Source organism: Hesperophylax consimilis, chromosome 6 (genome assembly GCF_061612785.1).
Source record: "Hesperophylax consimilis isolate HC1 chromosome 6, BYU_Hcon_1.0, whole genome shotgun sequence".
NCBI classification, from domain to species: Eukaryota; Metazoa; Arthropoda; class Insecta; order Trichoptera; family Limnephilidae; genus Hesperophylax; species Hesperophylax consimilis.
The window spans coordinates 4,221,922-4,249,131 of NC_142841.1; the positions used below are offsets into that span (position 1 = coordinate 4,221,922).

Sequence of the window (27,210 nt, forward strand, 5' to 3'; positions counted from 1 at the left end):
CAGACTGCACGAAAATCAAAATTGTATATTTCATAAGAAAAATAATGAAAATAGAATTTGGCTAAAAACCAAAACGACTATTTTTTAATTAACGAAATAATAATCTGACGCAATCCAAATAGGTACCTACTGGTGAAATATGTAATTTGTATTTATTATTTTATTTGTCCTTAAAATACAATACAAAACGTTGTTTTATTTCCTGGCGAAAATAAAGTCAAAAAAATTCAATAGTAAAGTAGTTTTTATTTTATTTTCATAACGATTTAAAATGTGCCATTTTCGATTTGCCGCCAAAACGACATGTTCGTTTTTATTCGTGAATTCGGCGGCGTTGACGTCACGCCGGGGGATGTTGGTGACAGCCGTCTTGTCAGACTTTGGCGCTTTTCTATGTAATAATTACGCTGTATGCAGTTGGAACCGTTTCGTATTGGAGCGCTTACAAAATCAATAATTATGAAAGAAATGTATATTTTTTTAATATTATATACTTTCAGTACGATAATCGTAATCAGAAAAAAAAACTTTAAATCTTCCTCACATTTTTAATGAAGATACCCCATTATTACTACTTTCAACAAACCCTGAACTTTCAGGAGGACCTAAGGAAAAAAATTCCCTCAGGGCCTATGAGATCTTTAGGGATGCTGTGTGGAGGGTCTTTTTATGGAAAGGAAGGAAAGGAAGTTCTGGGAAGGAAAAACGTATGAGGGGTGGGTAGATTTTTTTTTTTAAATGTGTCCAGGAATGACGGAGTTATGCATCCATCCCTCCCACTGTGTTACAGAGACCATCGGTCGAGAGAGTCCGGCTGGAGAGATCAAAATGTCTCCCTCAATCAGTCTCTTCTGATTCGGCCCGCCACGCAGTAGGTGGGTAAACGCATCCGCAGCCAAGAGCCGTAATAGGGCGTGTACAAATAAATAAATAATAAACAACACAAATTTAAAATTAAAAAAAAAGACCTAGACAAACCTCAATCCGTGAACCAGGGCACCCCTGCTCAGTCACCAAACGTAATGAACCACTTGCGGTCACCTATGGCAAGGGTGTTAGTTATTTAATAAATGGTTCCCGGTGCGGCGGTACCCATACCCGCCTCATAAATTGATAGCAGGAATAAAAATATGTGTGAAAGCTTAATATATTTTTTTAAACAATCGAAGGGTGATTTTTATATCTAATAGCAAACAGCCAACATTCAATAGGGTAGGTTATCAATGGGGATATGAAGCGCTAAACGCATTTGCTTGTTTATTCGGTGACATCCGACATTTCAATTAAGCTAACGATGCTCGTGGGTCACAGCGTGATTGTCCACTACAAATATTACCAACTACAATGTACACATAATTAACGCTAAACGTAATACGTGCACGATACTTTAAAAGATAATATTGTTTCGGCCATTAGCGGAAAACGGGTAACGGGTAACGGATATCCGCGATAATGAGACCAAAAAATGGGTGGTTGTGTTATTGTTATTACTTATTACGTGTTCTGTAAACGTTCGTAGTTTCCTTTTACCAATTTTATAATCAACAACATGGCCATTAATCCATTAGGACATTAGCGGCAGAATAGATAACTAGTGTGTTTTTTCATAGTAAAAATCTAAACCAACATCGTACCATTATTGGGCGGAAAATCATTCGCATTATAATCTCATCGCAACAAGGGCATTTACATTTGTACACATGTCGAAAAGAACACTGAGAATATTGCGCAGTAGCACAATTATGGACTAATAATAATAATATTTGGCCGATTTATAGCGCCGTTTGTTGGGAAAAAACACCTCAAGGACGTTGTACATATAATTCTACATGTATACAAAAAGGTAATGTTTATTTGTTCGTCCCGTACGAATTTCTATTCATCCGATTTTGCTGAAATTTTATTTTTATTCGTGCCAGGAATGTTTAGAGAGTGGTTTTAATGGTAGTAGAAGTCGGGGACACTTGAGAAAGACTCAACGCATTATCTCCGCACTGGAATGAGATATGGAATCAAATTAAAGTCGATATAATGTAGTTTTTACCAGTAACAATGTGTATATCACACATGAAGTGAAAGGTTGAAAAGTCGGGAATGCCCGAGGAAGTAAGTAAGTTATAACGAAAAAAGAGTTATAAGAAGAATGTGTGATTTGGAAGTGAATGGTTGAAGAGGTCAAGGACGCCATCAGTCAAGGATCAAGTGAAACAAATAATTATTACAATACAATAATATTATTTCCACCTTAAAAATGCATACAGTTGTCAGGTACTTTAGAAATCAAGTACCATCCATAGATAAGACGTGGAGTGTGTGCCAGAAAGGCATTTTGTGACAATCCATCATTCCTGTTTGTATGATTTTAATTTAATATATTTTTTTAGCCATTTCTACATCCAAGTTAACAAATGTCTAATAAATTCTAACTTACATACGCACATTATAAAATTTTATTTTGATTTATATGACTCATAAAATCCAGTTTGAACCTATCAACTGGGGCAGACTTTATAGTTTCCAACAGCGTATTATAATATTGTATTACTTTGTATATTAGTAAACTATTTTGTGTATTGGCTTTGTCCTTTTTTGGTGGCCTGATTTCATTGTACGTCCTTGTCTTATGTCTGTGAATGTCCTTGTTGTATATAATAATGTTTGAAAAGTATTTTGGTAACGGGTTATTTATTATTTTATGTATAAATATCATCGCGTCCAAGGTAATGTCAGCAAGGTTAGTGACTTGTAAAAATTAACTTAGAATTAACAAAAGGTGTATCAAAACATATTATAAAACAGTATTCCCATTTTGGTATAAAGATTATTGCAAAATTTTATTTATTATCTCCACACTAATTTGTTTTTAAGCGATTTTGTTTTAGGCTTGTACGGTCTCGCCATCTGTATCTCTCCAGTTAATTCCTAACGCATCAACGCACGCATTAGAGGTTTAGAAGGCGCAGACCGGCAGACCAAATTTACCCGGAAACAGGAGACGAGGCTTTGGAATAATGTGGCAAGGAACGGAACTGGAATTCAGAGAGGCTAGGGAATAAAGTAGCAATTTAACGCATTGACGGGTTCCGCTAGCCTTCTAGCGTCCTTATTATTTATATGAGTTTCTAAATAATATACAAACTTCACTTATCGTAATCCAGTACCTATAATTTCATTTTAAAAGGGGTACAATACGCATTTTATTCCCAAGACTTAAGAAACTCATAAAAACTCAATTAATCTTTAACCTTTTTTTCTTTATGTTAAGGCTCGCTATTGTCAAGCGGTAAGTGATTTTTCAGATGGGCTGCGAATTTTGATAATTGGCTGACTTTTTGATGGACTAAGAATTATTAATTTTTCGAAGAAAACTTCTTCTAACTGCTTTTCACTTTGTGATGGCATTATTTATTTTTTATTAAAACACAAATAACTTAGTTTACATCACTTTATTTCGATACAAAATCTCAACATGTTTCGTGAACCAAGTTCACATCATCAGGAGCACAAGTATACTAAAGTTATAATTAAAAATTAGGTCTAGAAAGAAGAGGTAGAAGGAGCGGGGAGGGGTAAGAGTGGGGGAGGGTTATTCAAAGTAGGAATTAAAATGTCATTAGACGGGAAAGAAAATAAGATTTTTAATAGCGGTGCCTTGTTACTTAAAAATGTATATTGTTGGAAGAGATATGTGGACGACATTTTTTGCATTTGGTTAGGAACAGAAAGACAATTGAACATGTTCTTAAAATTTTTAAATAAAATACATAAAAAAATATTCAATTTACATTAGAAATAGGTATAGATAAGAGTTTAAATTTCTTAGATTTAAATTTAACAATAATAGATAATAAAATAGATTTCAATATTTTCCGTAAAGATACGTACACTGATATTATCATACATAATTCATCAAATCATCCCTTTTCTCAAAATGTCGCAGCTTTCCATTCTATGCTTAATAGATTAATTTCGATTCCTTTGTCGGATCCTAATTATACCTCAGAATTAAATATCATAAAACAAATAGCATCTAATAACGGCTATCCTTATAAATTGATAGTTGAAATACTAAATAAAAAAATTAAACATAAACTCTTTAAACTTTATATTTATCCTATTTATAAAGATACAAACAAACAATGGCGTAGAATTCTATTTGTAGATAATGATACTTTCAAAATTATAAATAAAAACATCCCCTTTACTATTCAACCGGCGTTTTATACGGATAACAAATTAAAAAAATATATTCTTAATAATAAAGATATTGATAGTCAAACTAAAAAATCAGGTGTTTATAAACTCAACTGTAATGACTGTAATTCCTTTTATATAGGAAAAACTAATAGAAACTTTGAGATCAGAATTAAAGAACATCTTAGGGCTTTAAAGGGAAACTGTGAATCAGAATTTGCGGATCATTTATTAAATAACGACCATACTTTCGATATTAATTCAGGTTTTAGAATACTACATTCTGGTTACAAGGTATCTCAAATCAATAATTTTGAAATCTTAGAAATAAGAAAACACGTGAATATGAAAGCAGATATTATTAATAAACAAAAAAATTTTATAAACCCCATTTTAAATATTTTCCCAATTACCCGGTCTTTCCCGTCTAATGACATTTTAATTCCTACTTTGAATAACCCTCCCCCACTCTTACCCCTCCCCGCTCCTTCTACCTCTTCTTTCTAGACCTAATTTTTAATTATAACTTTAGTATACTTGTGCTCCTGATGATGTGAACTTGGTTCACGAAACATGTTGAGATTTTGTATCGAAATAAAGTGATGTAAACTAAGTTATTTGTGTTTTAATAAAATAATAAAATAAAAAAAAAGAATTATTAAGACAAAACTTGCTATCGTCGAAGTAAAATAAGTTCCGCTGTCCCGGGAACTATTCATTGGATAACCAAAACCTCTGCCATAGGTCACCCCAGGAGGTTCGCTACATTTGGTTCCTTAGCAGGGGTGCCCGGGTTCATCGGGTGAGGTGTCTTCAGGATGCGCCTACCCACCCTTTGACCTCTCCAACTGATTTATCTTGACCCATCGCCTTACGCTGCAGCGGGAAAGATAGATCATACGTCTGTCACTCCTGAACATAGGGGAAATAGGGGAGGGGTAAATAAAATCATTTAAATAAGTGGTCTCAGTGTAGCATAACTACTTTGATAATGGCCTTGAACGCCCATTGTCACATTATGTTACATCGGCTTCGTACTTTTTCGGATCTAATCATAATAATCGCAATACGAACAATGATTGTACAACACAAGAATCTCAATAATAAATCATTTAGTCTACTTTCATCCTTACTCTGCCAGTTCCACTACTCAAAAATGTCGTAAATCATGGTTGGTAACCTGAACCCCGTTGCGGGCTGCTAGCTTCAAAACCTTATTATTTAATTTTTATTTTTAACTTAATCCTTTATTATTCTGGGTATCATCTCAAACCGACAATAGTTGAAATTACGCCAAGGGTTGGTTACTGGTAGTTTCTGCTGAATCATAAATAAAGCCTTAATTAAATTAATTAACTAACTAACTAACTAACTAACCATCACGCCGTTTCCCCGCAGGGGTAGGCAGAGAGGACGGACCGCCAAACAACTCGGTCTTGGCACACACTCCTTGCCTCATTCACATTCATACATCGTCTCATACATACTCTTCTATTATTCTGACTCTTGACATGGCCCGACTCGAGTATCTGATTCACTTGATCGTGCCATGTCTTCCTCGGGCGTCCCCGACTTCTGCTACCATTCACATTTGCATCATATATCCTCCTTACACTCCTATCTTCGCTCATTCGCTCTACATGCCCAAACCATCTAAGCGTCCCTTTCTTAATCTTACTCATTACGCTTACATCAGCCTTGCACTCTTTGCGGATCTCCACATTCCTCACACGATCAAACACGGTTTTACCACACATACGCCTCAGGGATCTCATTTCAACAGCATTTAATCTACTTTCATCCTTTCTTTGCCAGTTCCATGCCTCACTTCCATACATCAAGGTAGGTACCAGCACTCCGTTGTGGACTGCTAACTTCGCTTCTTTGGACAATTTTTTGTTAGCGCCTACGGCGTTTAGTCCTCCATTAACGGAATTACCTGCATTTACCCTTCTTTCGATATCTCTGTCAGCCTTCCCATCTCTCGTAAACATACTTCCTAAATACACAAACTCATCCACCTGCTCCAAGTATTCCCCATTCACAATTATATTGCACACTGTTTTCGTACTCTCTCTTTCAAACACCATTACTTTAGACTTACTTACATTCATCATTAACTCATTCTTCATGCATACTTCGTTCATCCTAGACACGAGAGACTGTAGATCATCTATACTATTAGCAATCAGCACCGCATCATCAGCATACAACAGGCAACATACTTTCAAATTATTCAAATTCGCGCCCAATCCCACCTCTTTCAATTCTTGCATACAATTATCCATGTATAGATTGAATAACCACGGTGACATTACGCAGCCTTGTTTAACACCTTTTGTGATATCAAACCACCCCGTAAAACCACCGTTTACCCTAACACATGCAACGCTTCCCTCATACAGAGACGCAATTGCCTGAATCAGATTCGTATTCACTCCATACTTGGACAACACCTTCCATAGCTTTTTCCTGTCGACTCGGTCGTATGCTTTTTGTAAATCTACAAAGGCACAGAAAAGTTTCTGGTTTTTTGCCAGAAACTTCTCAGTGAGCATACGCAATGAGAATATCTGGTCCATGCACCCCCTTCCACTCATGAAAGCACCTTGCACATCCCATATTTTATCCTTTGTTTCCTTTCTTACTCTTTCAATCAAAATTCTACCATACAGCTTGCCAACTGAACTAAGCAGGCTAATAGCCCTATGATTCCCACATTCCATACGTGACCCTTTACCTTTGTATAATGGCATGATCACAGCCCTTCTCCAATCTAAAGGCGTGTAACCTTCCTTTAAACATTGGTTAAAAAGATTGCACAACCATGTGAGAATTACACGGCTACCTCCTTTAAAATATTCAGCAGCAATATTGTCAAACCCAACAGCCTTACCATTCTTCATACATTTAATCGAGCTTTCTATCTCATCCATGCTAATTTCGGTAACATTCACTCCATCGTCATTCATATCTGATTCGCCACTGGAATCACTGTCATTCACTTCGCTTTCGAAGACTTCCTCGAAATAATTCATCCATCTCTCTTTTATTTTTTCCTCATTCGTCAACATTTTTCCATCTTTTGATTTTATCACTTTCATGCTTCCGTTTTCTGGGCCACTCCGGGACCTTTTGACTTCTTTCCAAAACAACTTAATGTTTTCTTGGAAATGGTTTGTCATTTTCATTCCTTCTTCCTCTTCCAGGCGTTTCTTTCGTTCTTTCACTCCAACTCTTACTTTTTTCTTACATTCCTTATATACTTCTTTCGCTCGAAATTAATGCGAAAATAGTGGTTTTGCGCCCTTGGCAGACAGATGTTGTATTCTAATTGGAATTATTGTTGGGTGGCAATTATTAAATCAATTTATTGGGGTACCATTTTAAGGTCGCATTTTCAATACGACGAATTAACTTCATTTCCCGGGTATTTTGTTACCAGGTTTTGTCGGGACGTCGGACAAGAGGGAACAGTGACAGTTGCGATATATCGGGACGGATTGCAACCTTATAGCCTTTTGATTCTGATCCATTTAGCATGCGCTCAGACTTTCTTACACCGCCTATCATATATGTATAGCTATTACATTATTTGATTGAAATGATAACATCATAATGATAATGATAATAAATAATGTTTAAATTTAAATTTAGGTTTAAATTTAATGTTATTATTATATTAAGTTTATATATACGTATTCTTTTAAGTGGTGTAATTGTAAAGCTGCACATATTGATACAGGAATGCCCTAGTGAGAGTATGTTTTTTATGTTAAAAACTGTTTTTTGAATAAACAAAAAAATGATGATGAAACCTTAAATGAATTAAAAAGTGAAGATAGGTTACTGAGACAACGCGCGTGGTTTCAATGAACTAGGTCAAGTAGACATACTTTAAATATAATGCGTTTATTATCGCACATAAGTTCGTTCGCAGTTGCCAAAATCAGAAATAACTCTTTTTTATAAAAAAATGACTTCCATTGCTTTTGAGATAAACAGAAATCATTCACGAGCAAAATATAAATCTTATGGAATTTTTTTCATTCATAAATACACACAAACACCTTATTATTTCAATAAATATATTTATTCACAAGGCTTTTCCTAGATTATCCGAAAAAGGTAAATGTCAAAAATAAATAAAGTAAGATAGCGAACGTAGCAACACACAAGTATAAGAAGGACAACCTACTGGCAGTAAGTCGTCGCGTACAGTGAACGTACTGGTGTAAGCGGGTACTTAGGCTGATTTTAGTGTCACGCTCACCGTCAGCGCTCATAGATCAGCGCGTAGTTCGTCAGCGCTGAGGCTCAGCGTGGCTCGTTTCAGTATCGTACTGACCGCCTTACTGTACAGTCGAAGACCAAAATGCGGAGTGTATTAGTTATTACTGCTTTGTACTACCTATCCCAAAAAAATAAAAACCGGCGACGACGAAGACTCCATGTTCATCCATTGATTGAGCAGAGAGCCGTTGCTGGAGACTTTGTCTTGTTATATGGCGAACTTCATCGATAACTCGACCTGTATCCACTTCGCTATTCGCCATGACTGTACACGCGATGATGTCTGCTCCGCTCGACACTAGAACGCTCGCTGAAAGCAGAGGCGTTCGTGCGATCGTCAGCGCTGACAGCTACGCGGCGCCGACGCGCGACGCGTAAGGCCGCGTAGCTATCAGCGCTGACCACCTTGCGCGCTGATAACTACGCGTCATTCAAAAACGCTTCCTAGAAGTTCATATATCTCGACCATCAGCGCCGACGGTGCGCGTGCGGTCGGCGTGACACTAAAATCAGCCTTAAGCGTATTTTATCATCCCGTGATGTAGAATGTAGTAATTCGTCGCAATTTGTAAGTACGTAAACGCTGCACGATTCTATATCTATTTCTTTCATGTACACGTATTCTTTGAATGCCTAGCTTTGTTATGCGCCAACAACGTTTGAATTAAGAATTTACTGGAAACACAAGAGTTACTTGTTACTTGCCACGTTTTAGGTTTATTTTTTTATACAATGACTCAAAACAACCCTCTTTAGCTAGATAAGCAATGTTTATATCTTTCCATGAACTAATTTATGTCAGTTTCTGTGCGATGACGCGTCACCATAATTGGGGCAGAGAAAGACGTTCTATTCTCTCTCTGTTCTAGGGAGACTTGTAATTCGATAGGAAATTGCGCTGCCCCAACCAACACACAAAGTAATCGCAACCTTTTTTGCACCCACCAGGTTTGGTGATTCTTTCGTCTATTGAGTTTGAATTCCTGCTCCATGGTTGGTGGGAGCAGAACAAAGCTGATAATGTGGCGCAGCCAGAAAAATAACCTAACCTAACCTAACCTAACGAAATAGTTTATATATAAGTAAGGTTTTCACATACACAGTTGTTGCATAAATTTTTCACCACGTTTATTAGTAAAGCTGTAAATGTGAAACTAAAAATTGCTCCGCCATGTCAGGCATGTAGTAAAAGCTTGGTGAGGCCTCCATTCATCAGTGGATTGAGTACCTATGGCCTATATAGCTGATTTCAAAATGAACCACTTAAAAATCTGTCATAATGGAATTATCTAATGAAGCAAAAGGGCAAAAGAAGGGCAACGCATAACCGACCATTTACTAAGAAAACACAAGATGGCCCATCACTACAAACTAAACCAGTGGCACTAATCGGTTTTTTCAAATTAAACAAAAGCTAGGTTCTTAATAGGGACTAAAACTAAGCTTCATACTATTTTATTCAATTTTACGTAACAAATATTTTTGGTTGAAATTTGAATACCCAAAGGGATGTTTACTTCATATCAACATGTTATATGGGGAAAAAAAGGTATTCTTTTAGAAAGTAAAAAATGTTTAAATACGTTGAACAACGCGATATTATTAGTCCAAAAATCGAACCAAAAGCTTGTTCAGAAGGGTGACGGTATTTTTTTTTCATAGTGAATTGTGTCCAATTGACAAAAGTCTAAAAAAATATTATATCCGAGCACCGATCAAATAAGTTATTATTTTTCGATGTATTATCTTTATTACTTTATCATGAATGTATTACGATGTAGACCTTTTGATTCTGATGACTTAGAACGAGCAAATCTTAGTTATGCAAGTCGCACACGAGTAAACTCTCATAATATTTAAGGACTTAGGCCAAGCAAACATATATTAAGAGAGTATACCGCTAATGCTCGGAGAAAAATGATTTTGTTAAAAAAGTGATAGCATTCAAATTTCCTGGTAAAATATTAGTCATTCACAATATATCGAAAGCACGCGTTCTTTTCCTAATAAATATCATGACGAAATGCGACAATATCAGTATTTGTATGAACACGTGTTCCGCCGTCCTTGTATAACATGCGGTTTTAACTGATACTTTGTTAGGAATTTTGTCAATTAATTCGCTAAAGGCATGCAGTCCCGTTTTTAATATGAAAACTAATAATTTAACCAGATTTTTAATACATATATTACTAGTATATATACTTGTTCGTATCCCGGCGTTGCTCGGGGTTGTGAATGATTTGGAGTGTAATTTTGAGGTTTGAATTTGTGTGGACAAACATCGACTTTTCTCTACTTGCTATGAATATAATATGAGTGTATATACTCGTATATATATATATAAACCACCCGGAAGAAATTCTCTAAATGTTAGTGAAAACCCTATCAAAATCCGTTGCGTAGTTTAGAAGAACGAAGCGCACACACAGACAAACGCAAATAGCGACTATATTTCATACTATTTAGAGATATAATAGCGTTTTATATCAGTAAGTTTTCTCCGTGTGTGAGCCTAGGATGAATGATAACAAATATTACGCAAGCAATCGGGGCGGCCGGGAATGAGTCTGGTGAACTTGAAGTGATAATCTAGTGAATTCCATACCAATGGTTGCTGCCGGTAAAGATCGATAATTTTTCAAATTTAGAACATGAAAGTGCGAAAATCGCGACGGCGGATATTGCAAGGCGTGACAGACGAATCCGGTCTATTAACAGACAAAATATACAAAGAGATTTAACGGCACTTCATCAAAAAGTTCCACCATCGAAATTCAAATAATAATACATGATGGAAATGATTTTTACATTTTTGTTATAGTGCCAATTTTAATGCGGAAAGTGTGCAATTGCTTTAGTAGCGATGTTCGCTATTTTTAAAGGGGGTGGAACAGAAAGACTCAGGGATATTAGATCAATCATTTGGATTGATTCACGTTTATGGATGAATCAGGGCGCAACCTTCTGTAGGCACTAGGCAGTCCCTACCTTTAACAGACCCCTATTCGTCAGCACGCCATAAGAAGCATTATTTATATCTGCTACGGCCTTTGATGTTTTAGGGGGAGACATTATTTGTAGGGAAGTACGTATTTTGCAATGTTTCAATTAGAAATCAGCGTAATCTTGAAAGAAAGGAACTTGATTATTAATATTATATTATATTAAGCTATAAAACGTCAAATGAAACAAAAACCATTTAATTGTTTACTGTGAACGTATATATACTGATAAGACGCATTCTAAAATAAGGAATTCCAGTCAATTTTTATACTATTAATATTCACCGACTAACTTAAATACCAGTATATTTATAATATTTTTTTACAAATGCTGATTTCATGGTTAAAATATTTTTCAAAGTTTTCGTTTTTCAAAGAGAGCCAAAACGATCGAAATCTGACGGGGTACGCGTCACGTCATACGTACCTTGGTTTTGTCGATTAACAATAAGGACAATCCAACTCTTGCAGGTATGAAAACAAAAAAGCCCAACTAAATAATATTTAGCAATATTTCCAAAAAAAATTAAACTTGGCACAAAATTGTCCACATTCTTAATGCACGCGGTCGGCCAACCCGTGAGGTAGAGGTTTAATTGCTGATGGAACACGACGACCAATTACAAGGCGTATGAGTATTTCACGGTTTTAATCGTTTTTAAATGAAGATTTATTAGTTCTACGTGTAATTATATACAGTAAAATTTATATATTCAGAATCAGCGTTGTTTATCCATAATATAGATTCTTAATGAATGTGTGTTTTTTAAACCATAATATTTTTAATTCAAGATCCTCATTGAATGAAAGGCTCGCGTTCATGTTAGAGTTCAATAATAATTAATGTAGGTGCAGCGCCTGTGTATACTGTGCGCCCTAAAGTTTATGTTTAGACTTTCGGAATTCAATACTTCGGTTGTGTGAAAGCATTATGAAACAATTACAAACTTACTTTAACATTAATTAATAAACGGAATTTTGTCCTCAAAACAAATATCAAATCATTCATTCACGATTGATTAACAAAACGATCTGTTCGATTCAAGACGAATTTAGAAAGATTCGTTGCAAAATAATAAATCTATCATATCCAATGACTAGAATTAATTTTTTTTTATATATTTGATTCATAGAAACCTATTTATTGTTTTTTTTTTAATTGAATGTAAATCAAATTTAATAACATTGTTATTAAGTTCTGCCAGTATTTTGGTTTTTTATTCCTACTTCCTCAGTAAATCGGTTTAACCGGTAATAAATCAGATATCATAAATAATGAAATTGGGCGGGGGTAAATAGAATAATACAAATAAGTCGTCTCAACGTGGGGTAGTCACAGTTTGAAAATGGCCTTAAACGCCGAAACAGCTGTCATAACAATAAATAACTAAAATACTTGTAGAACTCAATAACAACATCATTAAATTTTATTTACATTAAATAAAAATAAATAATTAAAAAATGGGTGTGTCAAGCCTACGCAAGACAGAAGTGAAACTTCTAGTATTCTTCTCTCTCTCTCTTTTCATTTCATTCTCTCTTTTTTTCTGTCTATTGACATATTTATAAGTAGCATGTGATAAAAAAAATTAAAAGTTATAAAAAAAGAAAAAAAAAATTAGTTAAAGCGGGGATCGAACCTCGGTTCTTCACGACCACAGTCGTGCGCTCTGCCTGTAGACAGCGAAGATGAGTCAGGAGAGTGAGTTAAACTAGGTATATAATATTAGCTAGGCTCCTATAGCGAAATGATCCCTTTTTTTCGTCACGGTCATGAGTCGGTTTTACTCCGGTCCTCGAAATTGCATGACGCGCGTAAAGAAGTTTCACTTCAAAAAATTCCTCCAAATTTATGGATATAATTACGATCTTTTTCAAGCGCGTATGTAATGATTATTTTTATCAACGTCGCATACACCTTGCTAATGTTTTCAGTATTATTAGGGCTTTTTTATACTAATTTTCATATATTTATTGGCAGGTAGAGTAGAAATTAATATTTTTTAGCGTTTGCCAACGACCATACCATGTTGAACACACCGGTTCTCGTCCGATCACCGAAGTTAAGCAACATTGGGCGCGGTCAGTACATGGATGGGTGACCGCTTGGGAACACCGCGTGCCGTTGGCCCATTTTTTATGGTAATTTCATGTTTTTTTTTATTTTTTTATCGTTACTATAATTAATAATATCATAAAATTCTTTAACTTTTCAAGTATGCTACAGGCCTAAAATATTACTTAGTGGATTGATATTATGGTCAACCATTGAAAAAAAAAATTCCTACAAAGTTATGGATGTAATTACGATCTTTTTCAAGCGCGTATGTAATGATTATTTTTATCAACGTCGCACACACCTTGCTAATGTTTTCAGTATTATTAGGGCTTTTTTATACTAATTTTCATATATTTATTTGCAGGTAGAATAGAAATTAATATTGTTTAGCGTTTGCCAACGACCATACCATGTTGAACACACCGGTTCTCGTCCGATCACCGAAGTTAAGCAACATTGGGCGCGGTCAGTACTTGGATGGGTGGGTGACCGCTTGGGAACACCGCGTGCCGTTGGCCCATTTTTTATGGTAATTTTATGTTTTTTTTTATTTTTTTATCGTTAACATCATAAAAAATTTTATATCATTCTTTAACTTTTCAATTATTCTACAGGCCTAAAATATTACTTAGTGGATTGATATTATCGTCAACCATTGAAAAAAAAAAAGGCGTTAAAAACAAAAAAATAATTTGCCATAGCCGAGAATCGAACTCGGATCAACTGCTTGCAAAGCAACTATGCTGACCATTACACCACCAACGCCAGTTGTCGAGATGAGCTAAGAAGCATTTATATTTTACTTCAAAACTTTGACTAGATCAAATGAACTTTAATCGGTCCCGCATTTTCGTTTCGGTCATGAGTTGGTTTTACTCCGGTCCACGAAATTGCATGACGCGCGTAAAGAAGTTTCACTTCAATATGAGTAGTTTTCCATTTTGTTATGAGTACACCCAATCACGTTACATATATACAAGGTTTCTAAACATCCTTTAAGTTAGGAGAAAAAAAAGGAACGGAAGGAAGCTTCCGGCTTCATCCGTTGAATCAATGATGGAATATAGCGTAAACAACGTCATAGTGATTATAGTAAAACATTTCAAATATAGCAAATAGATGGCGCCTTGTTAGCAATCATTTATGAAGCATTTCTAACTTCCTGTTTGCCACAACAGCACTAGCTTCAAAGACATCAAATGGCTTTTTATTTATTTATTTACTGTGGAACATTTACAGAGTATTAACATTTTTTTAATGTGAATACCACACAATAGTTCCAACTGCTTCCAACCTCTGGAGTCAATAAGACTATGGCATCCCTAATCGGGGTATGTTGTGAGGTTGAAAGTGTTGGAGAGGGGGAGGAGTTGTGGAAGAGGAAAGCGGGAGAGTACCTGGCTGTTCAGATCTGGTCACCAAACACTGCTAAAGCCATTTCAAGCGAAATTTAAATTCTGGATCGTGGTCTTACTTCTAGTAACAAGGCATAAATAAAACTATAAATAGAGATAAGATAAGAAAAATAAAGCATAAAGATTAATATAAAAAAATAAAAATAAAATGAGTATATAACAACCATCCACATAACTATTCCCCATGACATGTCATGATAGTTAATTGCTAATTACTAATAACTATCATGACATGTCATGGAGATATATGTATAATAAGTATGTCAATTAGGAACTTTAATGTGAATATTGCTCAGACAGTGAGGGTTTCTAGCTTATCATGAATACTTTTTTTATGTAAATATATTTAGTCAGCAAAAAGTTTTTTTTTCAGGGTTTTAAAATTAAAGTATTGGAGTCGTTCCTCGTAAGATTGGAGTGAGGCATTTAGTCCAAGTTTAAACGATAATTTGTTTGGCCTTGTAATTAAAATATTAATTGAATACTTTAAATTAATTAATTAATTAAAATAAATAATTAATTTAAATAAATTATATCCATATTTGTTTGTTTTTTATTTGCTCTACTATACACTTATAATTGTATGCATATACCTACTAACTACTTTTTATACATAACACTATGTTCCATCTCAGATCTTATTATTTCTTATTCATGTCGATATTGCTAAATTCTATTAGTTTTTGCTTTTTACAGGTGCAACTCTTATTTTGTTATTTTTTTTTTTTTTTTTAAATCTCTGTTATAATGTTCTTTACCTCACGAGTAAGTTACACTCTAATTTATATTGGTTTATCGATTTGTTAAACTCACAATTAATACTGGGTTTAAACACACCCACTTACTTACTTTTTATGTTGAACTTTCTTTTACTTACTATTTCATGCTTGGGTATATTTTATATTGAATCCATCTTATTAGTGTTTTGCTAATTTGCACAAAATTTTATTATATGTGTTGCTTTCTTACAATTAACTCCATTTATCTTCTTATGTTCAATTATTGTAATCAATGTAAATGTATATTTTCATGTAAAAGCCCATTAGGGCGTAAATAAAAAAATAATAAAAATTATTACCGTAAAAATAACCATAACTGTTGTACGTAACATATAATAGTTAAATCGATTATCAAGTTAGGTGTATTATTATTTTTTTTTAATTTGAGCTTTTCCCAGATTGCTAAGAAAGCTTTTGTAGATAAGCTTTTGTGATAAACGTGGTATAAGACTCACTTTGTGGATAATAATTAAATGCTTTGAAAACTCTAAAAAAATAAGCTAATACGCAATATTATTTTTGAGGATTGAACCTTCATACCAAGGAACTGGATTTGAGAACTCTACCAACCTCGCCAAATGCCGATAGGTAGGACCGACATTCATTTCGTATATTAACTTTGCCCTTGAGGTGATTTTTCACAAAAATGGCGCAAAATAAATTATCCAGTTATTATTAACTGCTGTATGTCATTTAATTTCAGAGAAATGCGTATATTCCTGCGTGTGTGTGCGAGATTGAAATCAAAAGTTCACAGAATTCATTGTCATCGACAACGAGTCTCCCGAACTTCAGGTCGATCGGATATCGGGAAGGGGAATGATTTCCGCTTCAAAGATTTGCATTAATTTAATAGGTACCGAAAAAAAAACAGTTAAATTTTACATGTTCAAATACTGACTACCAACGACTCATCATGATATTATGATTTACCTGAGTTTCACGAGGCCGTACTTTACCCGGATGAAATTGCTAAAGTACGACATAAAACTTCACCAACGACTTGCACGTAACATGTCCATTGCGAGATATATAAAACACAAATGTTATGACAGACGTTTGTTCAAGCAACGAGCTGAATATAAACAAAGCGATAAATTGCCATTATCTCTAAGGCTGAACGATCAAAGAATTATGTACTTGCAACCACTGAACATATAAGCAAATAGAACTGCACGTTCGTGTGCCCTAAGATTGTTAAAATATCGAACATTACAAATATTATCGACACCTCACTTTTTTGACGATCCATTTAAAAAAAATTAATAAAGTATTCACGAAGTTTTGTAAGTTTTTTCGAATTGCGGTCGGAACCGTTGGTTTCATAAAGGTGAACATTTTTATTCTTCTGTGGTTAAGTTCTAAATTTGGGGATGGCGTGAGGCTGAAGGGAGTGAGTAAGGGAAGGAGAAGGGTTAGAGGAAGGTTGGCTATTCAGACCTGGTCGCCAAACTGTAGAAGGTGGTCTATCATCAGGACGATCCTGAGAGTATATGTGACTTATTTTTTTAATGATAAACTAATGTTTATAAGACAAGATTTTTATGCATAGCACAAATGATAACAAATTATTATAAGTATTAACTACTCGCCTGAAATATCCATACAAATTGAAAATATCTCCCGAGTAAAAATAAATGCCGCCGACGGGAATTAAACCCGCACCTTCTGATGTCCGGTCAGATGCTCTGGACCACTGAGCTACAGAGCACCTGACCGGACATCAGAAGGTGCGGGTTCAATTCCCGTTGGCGGCATTTATTTTTACTCGGGAGATATTTTCAATTTGTATGGATATTTCAGGTTAGTAATTTTTTTTTCCATTATTTCTGACTTTCACCCATCAGGGATGTTCTTGGTCATCATTTAAAATTATGGAGAAATGAAAGGTGAATTTAGTTATTTTATTTAAATAGACAAATTTCAAAATAATAATGAAAATTGGAGTCGAGTTTAGACTTAGAAGAGATGAGATGTTGAATGGAGGGGAGGCAATTTTAGATAAGGCTTGATAGAAGAGAGGATATTTGTTTAGAGATGGACAGCCAAAAAATATGAGTTAATGCTTATAATTATTTGTTATCACTTCAAAACTTGACGAAAAAATACAACATTACTTTAATATTAATCATATCTGAAGTGGGGCCTAGAAATCGAAATGTATTGTGTAAATTGACCACAACCGTTCTCTTTCGAAACGGTGTAGATCACACTTCTAGGTAGCATAATACTATCTTCAGTGCTTGCATGTTGCGGGCTCTAAGATTAAGATATAAAATCACGTCATTGCATCATTTATAATGCGATTAAGTTGAATTTACGATAGGTATCATATTTAGTTGGTGGTCCTCCAATGATAATAATAAGGAGAAATAATTATGCTGTACAAAAAAAGCTTGGGAACATTTTTACAAAAAAATCGAGAAAATTACCTTTAGAAACTGTGAGTGAGTAATTCTGGAAGTCTTGCAGGGGTAGTGCAATGCAATATATTCCATAATTGAGTCATAGATTACGTATAATGTATTTCACCATCTCGTCTTGTGTTTTTTTTTTACTTGTGTACAGTTTAATCGTTTAATGGGACGAAAGCAAAGGATGAAATCATATTTTTTACTCGCGATTCAAGAAATTAATATGTTTAGAAATATTGTGCCTACTTTATGTAGTTAGCAGCGTCCTCAGCTATTGGAAGGAGTATCTAACGTTTTTTTAAATCAATGCTTTGAAATTCAAATCTTCGAAACTACCAATTCTTCGACTACGTTTTTTTTCAACCATATAATTCTTCGTGCATCTCAATTCTTAGAATTTTAAATAACCCGAACTAACACACTAAAAACCTGTTGTGTTAATGTTTACTTCAACCCCCGACTTAAATAGTTGTCTCCATTAGATATTAAAGTAGAAAACAGGTGTTGTTTTTTTAAAGAGTCTTTGAATGCAAAATTTCAAGAATTGGAAAAATTTCTATTCCAAGAGTTGAGAACTTCTAAACATTTTGAACTTCTAAAAATGTGTATTTCGAAGAACTGCTATTCGACAAAAAATCTTTCGAACAATTGATTTCTGTAAATTATTTCGAAGAATTTACCTATAATCATCGGAAGATTATGTAGGCATCAGCTATTAGTTGAATGAACCAAAGTGCACCCCAGATACTAAGTTCGGTGAATGTGCTTTCTGAGTGTCAGGACCTAAAGCCTATAATGGACTGCCACATGACTTACGAGTGATCACAGACTCGACAGAATTCAGAGCTAAACTTAAAATTTACCTCTCAAGACAGTCATACACCTAGTCAGAAACCTACCACCTTCAGGTCCGCGACTTGAAATGTACACAACTAAGAATTCGGAAGCTTTTTAAGGTCATTTCATAAAAAAATACTCGAGTAGTAAGAGTCCTATATTCCCCAGTCTTTTAAAAGAAATCAACTCTACTCTTGCCACTAATTAAATTAAAGAAATATCAATATTAACTGAGGGTAAAATAGCAAAAGTAAAATCAATCGCCAGTGTTTTTACCAAATCGTCCTCTGCGTGCAAAGTCTTAAACTTTCATAAAAGTGTTTATCTGAAGTGACCTTGCCAGGTAAGTATGTTTGTCTGTTTCTGTTTGCAAATAATAAAATTAGATAAGAGCCTAGGAACCCGTAATAAACTGTACAGGGCCCTCCAGATGTTATTAATGCTGTAGGTACTTAGATAAATTAGGTAGGATGTTTTATATTCTAGTATTTATAGTATGAAGTAGGTATCGCGAAGCAACTTAATTTGGTAACAAGCTTGATGTTTATCCTTACTTTCCTTAAAAATACCCTTCACACAGCGCTCTTAAAGACAAAGGTTTCCAGGGAAATTATTTCCTTCATTTATTAATATGTATAAAAATAAACAAAAAATGAGTGCACGTTTATTTTTTAAATACCCGTGTGGCAAAATAGACAAGTGGCGAATTTTGTCCTGGATCTGTTCTTCTTATGGATCTTTGGGGCAAATTTCCCCATTTCCTATATTCCCCAAATTACCCCGCACATGTGTGGCAGCAAATTAATCGAGGGGGACGAATGAGTAATGAGATATGGGATTTAGTATCGTCTTATATTTTCACATTCCCAACAGGATTCGATAGGATAGCGTGTATTTTATGTATAATATTCGTGTCACTCTCACGAAACAAACAGGTTTGATAGATTGCAATACGAAGTCTTGTAAGTGATTGCTTTGGGAAAATTCTATTAATTATCTACGGAATTCGTGTATCATAAAACGTAGATGCAATTAATAAAACTACTCAAACCCATTGTTGAGTAGCAATAAAATGTAGAATAAGTCCGAAGATTTAATTATTTCATTTAATGCGAAAACGAGCAAGTGTCCCAACTACTCAATCAGTGGGATTACAACATCCATTATTTTAGGCAGGTTGTGAGGCTGAAGAAAATGAGGAACGGGAAGGAGAGTGGGAAGCGGAAAGGAAGGAAAATATCTTGCAATTCAGATCCCGTAACTAAAACAACAATAGCCACTTCAAGCAATGTATTACATCAGTTTTTGCAGTGCAAATCATCAAACACACTAATTTCGGCTGTGTGTCTGTCTGTAAGTAATTGTAACTATGGTTCAATGAAATCGCATTTGTTTTGAATTTCAGTGTCATTTCCACAATTTGAACTGATTGTGTCAAGAATTTAGAGAAGTTATTAAAGTACTATACCTATAGCATAATATTGTTTTACCAGAAAATTATTTTAATTCTATACGTATTTGAAACGAGTATTTCTTTTGTTTAAATTTTTGAAGGTTATTCGTGATAAGTAAAGTCAGATTTCGTGATTTTTGAAAGGTCTGTGCTTTTTACCTAAGATGCAATTATCAATTCAACAACACAAATATCTTTTTTATTTTATTATTGCAATAACTTAATGAGTAAAACCTCAAATTGTAGTTTTTAAACATTGTAGACAATATGATCGTAAGGGCTAGGGTCGAATTAGCTCAGTGGTACAACGAAGCCCCGGCACGCCTGACATCCTGGGTTGAATACCTAGATGCAAACGAATCTTTTTCTGATTTTTCTATTTCAAATTTTCGTTTGAGAGTAGCTAATATTTTCTTCAATTAAATGATTACATCATACAATATAATTCAATTATTTGAAAAACAACTAACAATATTCTAACTTTAAGTGTTCTAACTATAGCAAATACATGTACCAGTCATATTATTAATTACTTATGAACAACATATACTGTAATATACAGGATGTATCGGCACGTACCCGACAAACTTTAACCAGCTTTTCTTTAGCACATTTGGAGTAAAAAATGTTATGGGCACTTTGCTGTCCGGTAACATTTTTTTTCAATTAAAAACAAAAAATTATAAAAAAATCCACACTCCGTCATTGTCATTGTTTCTCGTGTTCAACAGCTGTTATTAGCAAGTGTGTCAAAAAGCGTCTTCGCTCTTTCATACACACTAAATAATAATAGTTAAAAATGAGACGAATGGTGCCATGCCATTTCGTTGTGATTGTAAAAGCGCGCCAATGTAGGTACGTACGTATATTATTCAACGAAACTCGAATAAAATATTGCCAGATGGGTTTTCAAACTGTGACAAAGGATAAAACAGTGGTGACATGTGGTGAAAATATGAATGATAAATTTTTTATTAAAAAAAAAATGTTACCGGACAGCAAAGTGCCCATAACATTTTTTACTCCAAATGTGCTAAGGAATAGCTGGTAAAAGTTTGTCGGGTACGTGCCGATACACCCTGTATAAGTAATGTATGTGCACTCCTCTTCCAAACACAAGCTAACGCTTCCATGGAAGAATTGTATTCAAACCTCATAATATACAGAAACCCAATGTAAATACTATTTTATATGTAATTACCGTATTTCTTTAATGAAAACATAGCTCCACCGTGTCTGTAAGTGAAGGCACCAGTTAAGGGGTGCAGAAAGGAATTTGTTGAAGGCCTATTTGAAGGCCCAGATTAAAAAAATACGAAAAAAAGTCGAACAAATGACTCGTTTTTATGCTGCAGAATAAATTATGAGCAGGTAGTTGGTGTAAAATAAACTTGAACGTAGTTAATAACACTTTTCGAGCAAAAACATTAAAGTGTCATCATTCATTACATAGCTGCGTCTGAGTAAATGGATACACATTTTATTATCCGAGTATTACCCGAGGGGGTTAAACGTTATTAGGGGTAGTTTCATTTTACGATTCTGATGTCATCTGTTATTGATGTGTTGCTCGTGAGATAAAACAACACAGAGTTACCTAGAGGATACCTTTCCGTGGCGGGAATACTGCACAGGCACTCACCTGGAACAAAGGAAATGAGAAAATTAATATTTAACCAGGGGACGGAAACAGCAGTCAGACAATTTGGAAAGAAACCACAACAAAGACATACGTGGAACACGGGGATGCTTATTTTGCAAGACGTTCTTTGATAACTAAAGTTTTGTGCAAAACTCAACTAGAATTCCTAGAACCTAGATTTATTTTTAAATAAAACCAGAAATTACTGAAAATAATAAAATATGAACTAAACGTCGCATTACACAGAGATAATAATTTAAAACTATACCAACTTAAACGATCACTCTACTTCTATCGATGTATGTAATGAGCTAGTGTCTGTGGGGGGCGGCCGTATGGTGTACACCGGGCGGACATTTTTAAAATTTTTATTTTATAGATTTTTAAGGCGATGCACTACGTAGTAATGCAAAATCTAGTCGAAAATTTGGTCGCCTAGAAATGTTTCAGATGCTTTAATTAAATACTGCGAGTAGAATACATCTTGGCCTTTGAAATAATCGAGTATTTTTAAGATAAGTCTTTTTATAAGCGCAGAAAAAAATAATGTATAAGGCCTAAGAAAACTGATTAAAGTTCAAAATCTCCTACTTACGAACCCATTTGCGGTTATGGTTTTATTGTATAATGTGGCAAATTAATTTATTTATAAAATGATCGAAAAACATTTAAATATTTGCGCCTGAAAATCCACAAAATAAAATAAAAGACACTTTTTGGCCATGTTTTTTTCTTGCATAAATCAAAAGAGGTGGATTGTGTTAAGCGGGAATTTAAGCCTTATCGCCATCTACGTAAGGTGTGTTATTGATAGCGGCTCGATTCAAAATATTACACGACGTAGTGCATCGCCTTAAACATTACAATTTTCAAATACCATTCTAGGCTAATGCCCGTGTTAATGGTAGTCATACAAATTATACAATGTGAGAAAAAAAAGTGTTAAAATAATATGAAGACGAAGATAATATATTTATATATATATACATATATATATTAATTTAATTAATTTTTTTAAATCGTTTTAGGAAGTCTTTAGAAATTCTTTAAAGAATTCTCACCCCCTTTCAAATATCCGACGTTGAACACCTATAGTAAAAAGGGATATCTTATTGGTTGATTTTATATCGGTGCTCAATGCGTTGTATATTTTAGGGGCGATGAACCAAGATTGTCGCGAATGTGGTTCTAGTTTCGGGGACCTTGCATCGCAGGTTTGATGAAAAGCGGGCGTGTACTTGATGTTATGGAGCCACCAGCTGATTATTTTTACGTATGTGGGATAAGCTTGTCTTAGTGAATAGTTGGCGAATATCTAAGACCCTTATTTTAGCAAATAGCACATGGAGGGGTGGCTAGGTTGGCATTTAAATATAATTCTCATTATTAGTTTTTGTACTGTAATTATTGGATTAATGACGCATTCAGCACAACCACCCCATCCCATAATACCATATGTTGCAATAGATTGAAAAAGGGCAAAATATACACTTCTTAGAGTCTGTAGGTCTAAAATGGATCTAAGAGAATCTAATGAATTTAATTTTTACACAAATCAACAGATTTATTCCAACATTGATAATATTTCGCACACTTATAGTATAGTGTGGCATAGTTTTTCGAAATCAAATTTAGACTTTGACTGTCCTCTTGTTTTGAAGGTCAAATCCACGCCGCTCGCCCAATGTCCGCCAGGCGAAAAAAAAAAAGATATGATAAGTATAATGTATGATAAGTAATATAGGTAAGTAAATTGAATGAAAATACACAGATAATAAAACTTACAAAATAAGATGTGGATAATCATAATTTGATGCATATTCTTGAAAGTGATTTATGTCTACACCGACAGAATATCTTTGAAGAAAGGACAAATACACAAGAAAGGACAAAAGGAGAAAACTCACTGATGTGAAATACTGTTAATTTACAAAAAAATCTGGTCAAATTATTCGTTTTCCTGTTAAAAATAGGACTGCAGGCCTATAAAGAATTTCAATTTGAAGGCGGGTTTGAGTACCGCCGCCCCGGGAATCATTTATTGGATAACTAACACCTCTGCTATAGGTGACCCCAAGTGGTTCGCTACGTTTGGTAACTTAGCAGGGGTGTCCGGGTTCATCGGGTGAGGTGTGTTCAGGATGCGCCTACCCTCCACCCTTCGTGGCGTGCCAGATCGGGCTAGTTTGGGGAGACCCTTTGACATACTGATCCCTAAAATACTACACACCACTCATATCTTTTTTCTTTCCGAGAACTTCCTCTCCTTAAAAAAACCCTTCACACAGCATCCCAAAGATACAGACATAGACCCTGAGGAAAATTATTTTCCTTTAAAAAAAATACGAATAAATTGAAAGAGTTAATAACAAAGTATCAGTCAAAAGGGAATGTTTTATGAAGACGGTGGAACACCTGTTCTTACACATACTGATATAGTCGCATTGTGTCGCCATGCGTGTTCTCAATATATTCTGAATGACTACTATTTTATCAGAAAGTTGGCATATTGTCACTTTTTTAACAAAATGGCATTCCATTTTCTCTCCCTACCAACAGCATTCACAGCTAAAATTATATTCACACATATAAGCTAAACTCAAATCTCATCTCGTAAGAAAGTCATGTTATCAATTATGTATTTACGTCACTTCATCATAAATTGACAACCATGTAGCATTATTATACCTACGTACTGACAAAATGTGTTAAATTAAGCTGAGTTTCAAAAGTAAACCCTACTTTGCAATTTAAAATTTAACTTATAAAGAATAAAAACTCATAAAATGCAAATTTTGTTCCCAATCTTTGATAGGCCGGTTAAATGGGTCGTGTTTAGTGGGATAACCCTTTTATATCTCGACCGTTCCTGAGATTTAATCTCAAATTATCTTAACAACACTACTTGCGATTTTATCCCACCATTAAAGCTTAATGTACCATGAAGAATCACATGTTTAAAAAGCTTTGGATGAGTTTGCATGTTTACTGTGTAATTGTGTTAAATGTTGCCACAAAGGAGAAAACCTTCTAGTTTCGTAAAAAACTTTTCGTTATAACGTTTTCTCATAAATTAAACTACCATTATATTGCGTAATATTAAAATACCTGGTAAAATTTTCTCATTTGCTGACGATACTGCAATAACAGTCCAAGGAAAATCATGGGAAGATACTACTAATAAAGCTAACAAATGTATTACTATTGTCAAAGAGTGGCTAGATAGAAACCTACTTACCCTAAATTATGATAAAACTATTTGTATTCCTTTCTATAACACACAGAAGTCGGCTCCTAAAACCAATCTTAATTTGAAGTTTCATAACGTAAATTGTAACCCAAACACATTCTGTAACTGTGAGGAGATGAAATCTGGAAAACTTATTAAGTATTTAGGTGTAACTATAGATTGTCAACTTAAATGGACCAGCCATATTGAAAAAACTGTTAACAAATTGAGATACCTAAAATATATTTTTAAAAGAATGAGTAATGTAGTAAATATAAAAACCATGAAACTAGTTTATGACTCACTAGTTCATTCATCTCTTTCCTATGGAATAATTGGCTGGGGCGGAACTTTCAACAATCATGTAAAACCACTAGAAATTGCACAAAAGTCAATTATTAAGATAATGTACCAAAAGACTAAATCCTATCCCTCTAAACAATTGTTCCAAGAAACTGAAATTTTGGACCTTAAGCAGACTTATAGTGCTCAATGTCTTAAATTTATTTATACGCGACCAAACAACTTTATTAAAAATTCAAATCGTGCCAGCCAACGACATGGCGCTTGTGAATATGCTGTGCCTCACTGCAAAACCAGGTTGGCCCAAAGGCATATTAGTTTTATTGCTCCAAAAATGTATAATTCTTTATGTACAACCTTTAAAAGGGACACGTGTGTAAACCTTCAATCTTTTAAAAAGTACATCAAATCTTGGCTAAAAAACACTGAACTAGATATTTTTTTCTTATAAGTTTTAGCAAAGCTATCTGTAACATTTATATCAATGTATACATTATTTTTTATTATTTCACATACATACAAAACAGCGGATATATTTTATTGTTTGTAATGCTTTGTCTGGTAATTCACTTTTTAAGATGTCTTCAAAAACTAGTATTTACCTTATTTTTTGTGTTATTTTAAAACTTTTACATGTTACATGATTTAGTTTCTTGTATTGTATCTCTACAGTAACTCTTTTAAAATAACTCAAATTTATATTTAATATTGTATCTTCACTTAAACCATAGAAATAAGATAAAAATACTTATAATACCCACACTCAGGCTTCGCCTTCGTGGGATTTTTTTTTAATTATGTACATTTATTTCAATATTTTTTATACATTTTTCAATATTTTATGTAACCATGTATGTATAAAAAAAAAAAAATTCAATAAATAAAAAAATAAAAAAAATAAAAAAAATTGCGATAAAAAAACGTCTTCAGTGATTTCATTTAAGGTTCATTAAAAAAAACGATAGCAGGACATAAGATTGATCGCGAGGTAGGTACAATTCACGGGAATGCTTAAACTGGAGGCTTCACATGATGTATGGATTTAGATTTCGAAATATCTAATGTATCTATTTTGTTTTTGTTGAAGTTACTCTTAGTATCGCCCAGGGTATCGATTCCTCAATCCAGACCGCTCGCAATCGCCGTCGGAAGTAGATAGATTGGTCTTCGGCATTGGTGCATAGTCGGAAAACACTTCAAGCGCACGCCTATCGATTTGTACACAATAATTGTCATATTTGTCACATAGAAGGAACGGATCGTATCTACAACTCGTCTGTGAAATAATTTACCGGCCTATGTGCTACGTCCCTCCTACAACAAGAGTATCTTCAAGACCCAGGTTCACTCGTTCCTTTGCTCATAAAGACCCTCTCCACACCGCATCCCCAAAGATGACATAGGACCTAAGGGAAATTATTAGAAGTTGATAAATGACTAACAAAATAACTCTAATTTATTTGATTTTTTAATGATAAACTAAACTAGATAAAATGTTTATAAGACAAGTTTTTATGCATAGGATAAAGGATAAAAAATAATTAGTCGCCTGAAATAGCACTAACAAAGCCTTTCCTACAAAAATAC

General features: G+C 34.3%; 1 protein-coding gene and 2 non-coding genes across 5 annotated transcripts in view; 2 read left to right on the forward strand and 1 right to left on the reverse strand.

Moving 5' to 3' along the window:
* The window catches only part of CenG1A (Centaurin gamma 1A), a 444,662-nt gene that overhangs the window by 348,491 nt on the left and 68,961 nt on the right, over positions 1-27,210 (reverse strand). The window lies entirely within an intron of this gene.
* On the forward strand, positions 13,505-13,623 carry LOC149422849 (5S ribosomal RNA). The gene has a single exon (XR_016302325.1). It is a non-coding gene; the product is annotated as a 5S ribosomal RNA (ribosomal RNA).
* On the forward strand, positions 13,947-14,069 carry LOC149422850 (5S ribosomal RNA). The gene has a single exon (XR_016302337.1). It is a non-coding gene; the product is annotated as a 5S ribosomal RNA (ribosomal RNA).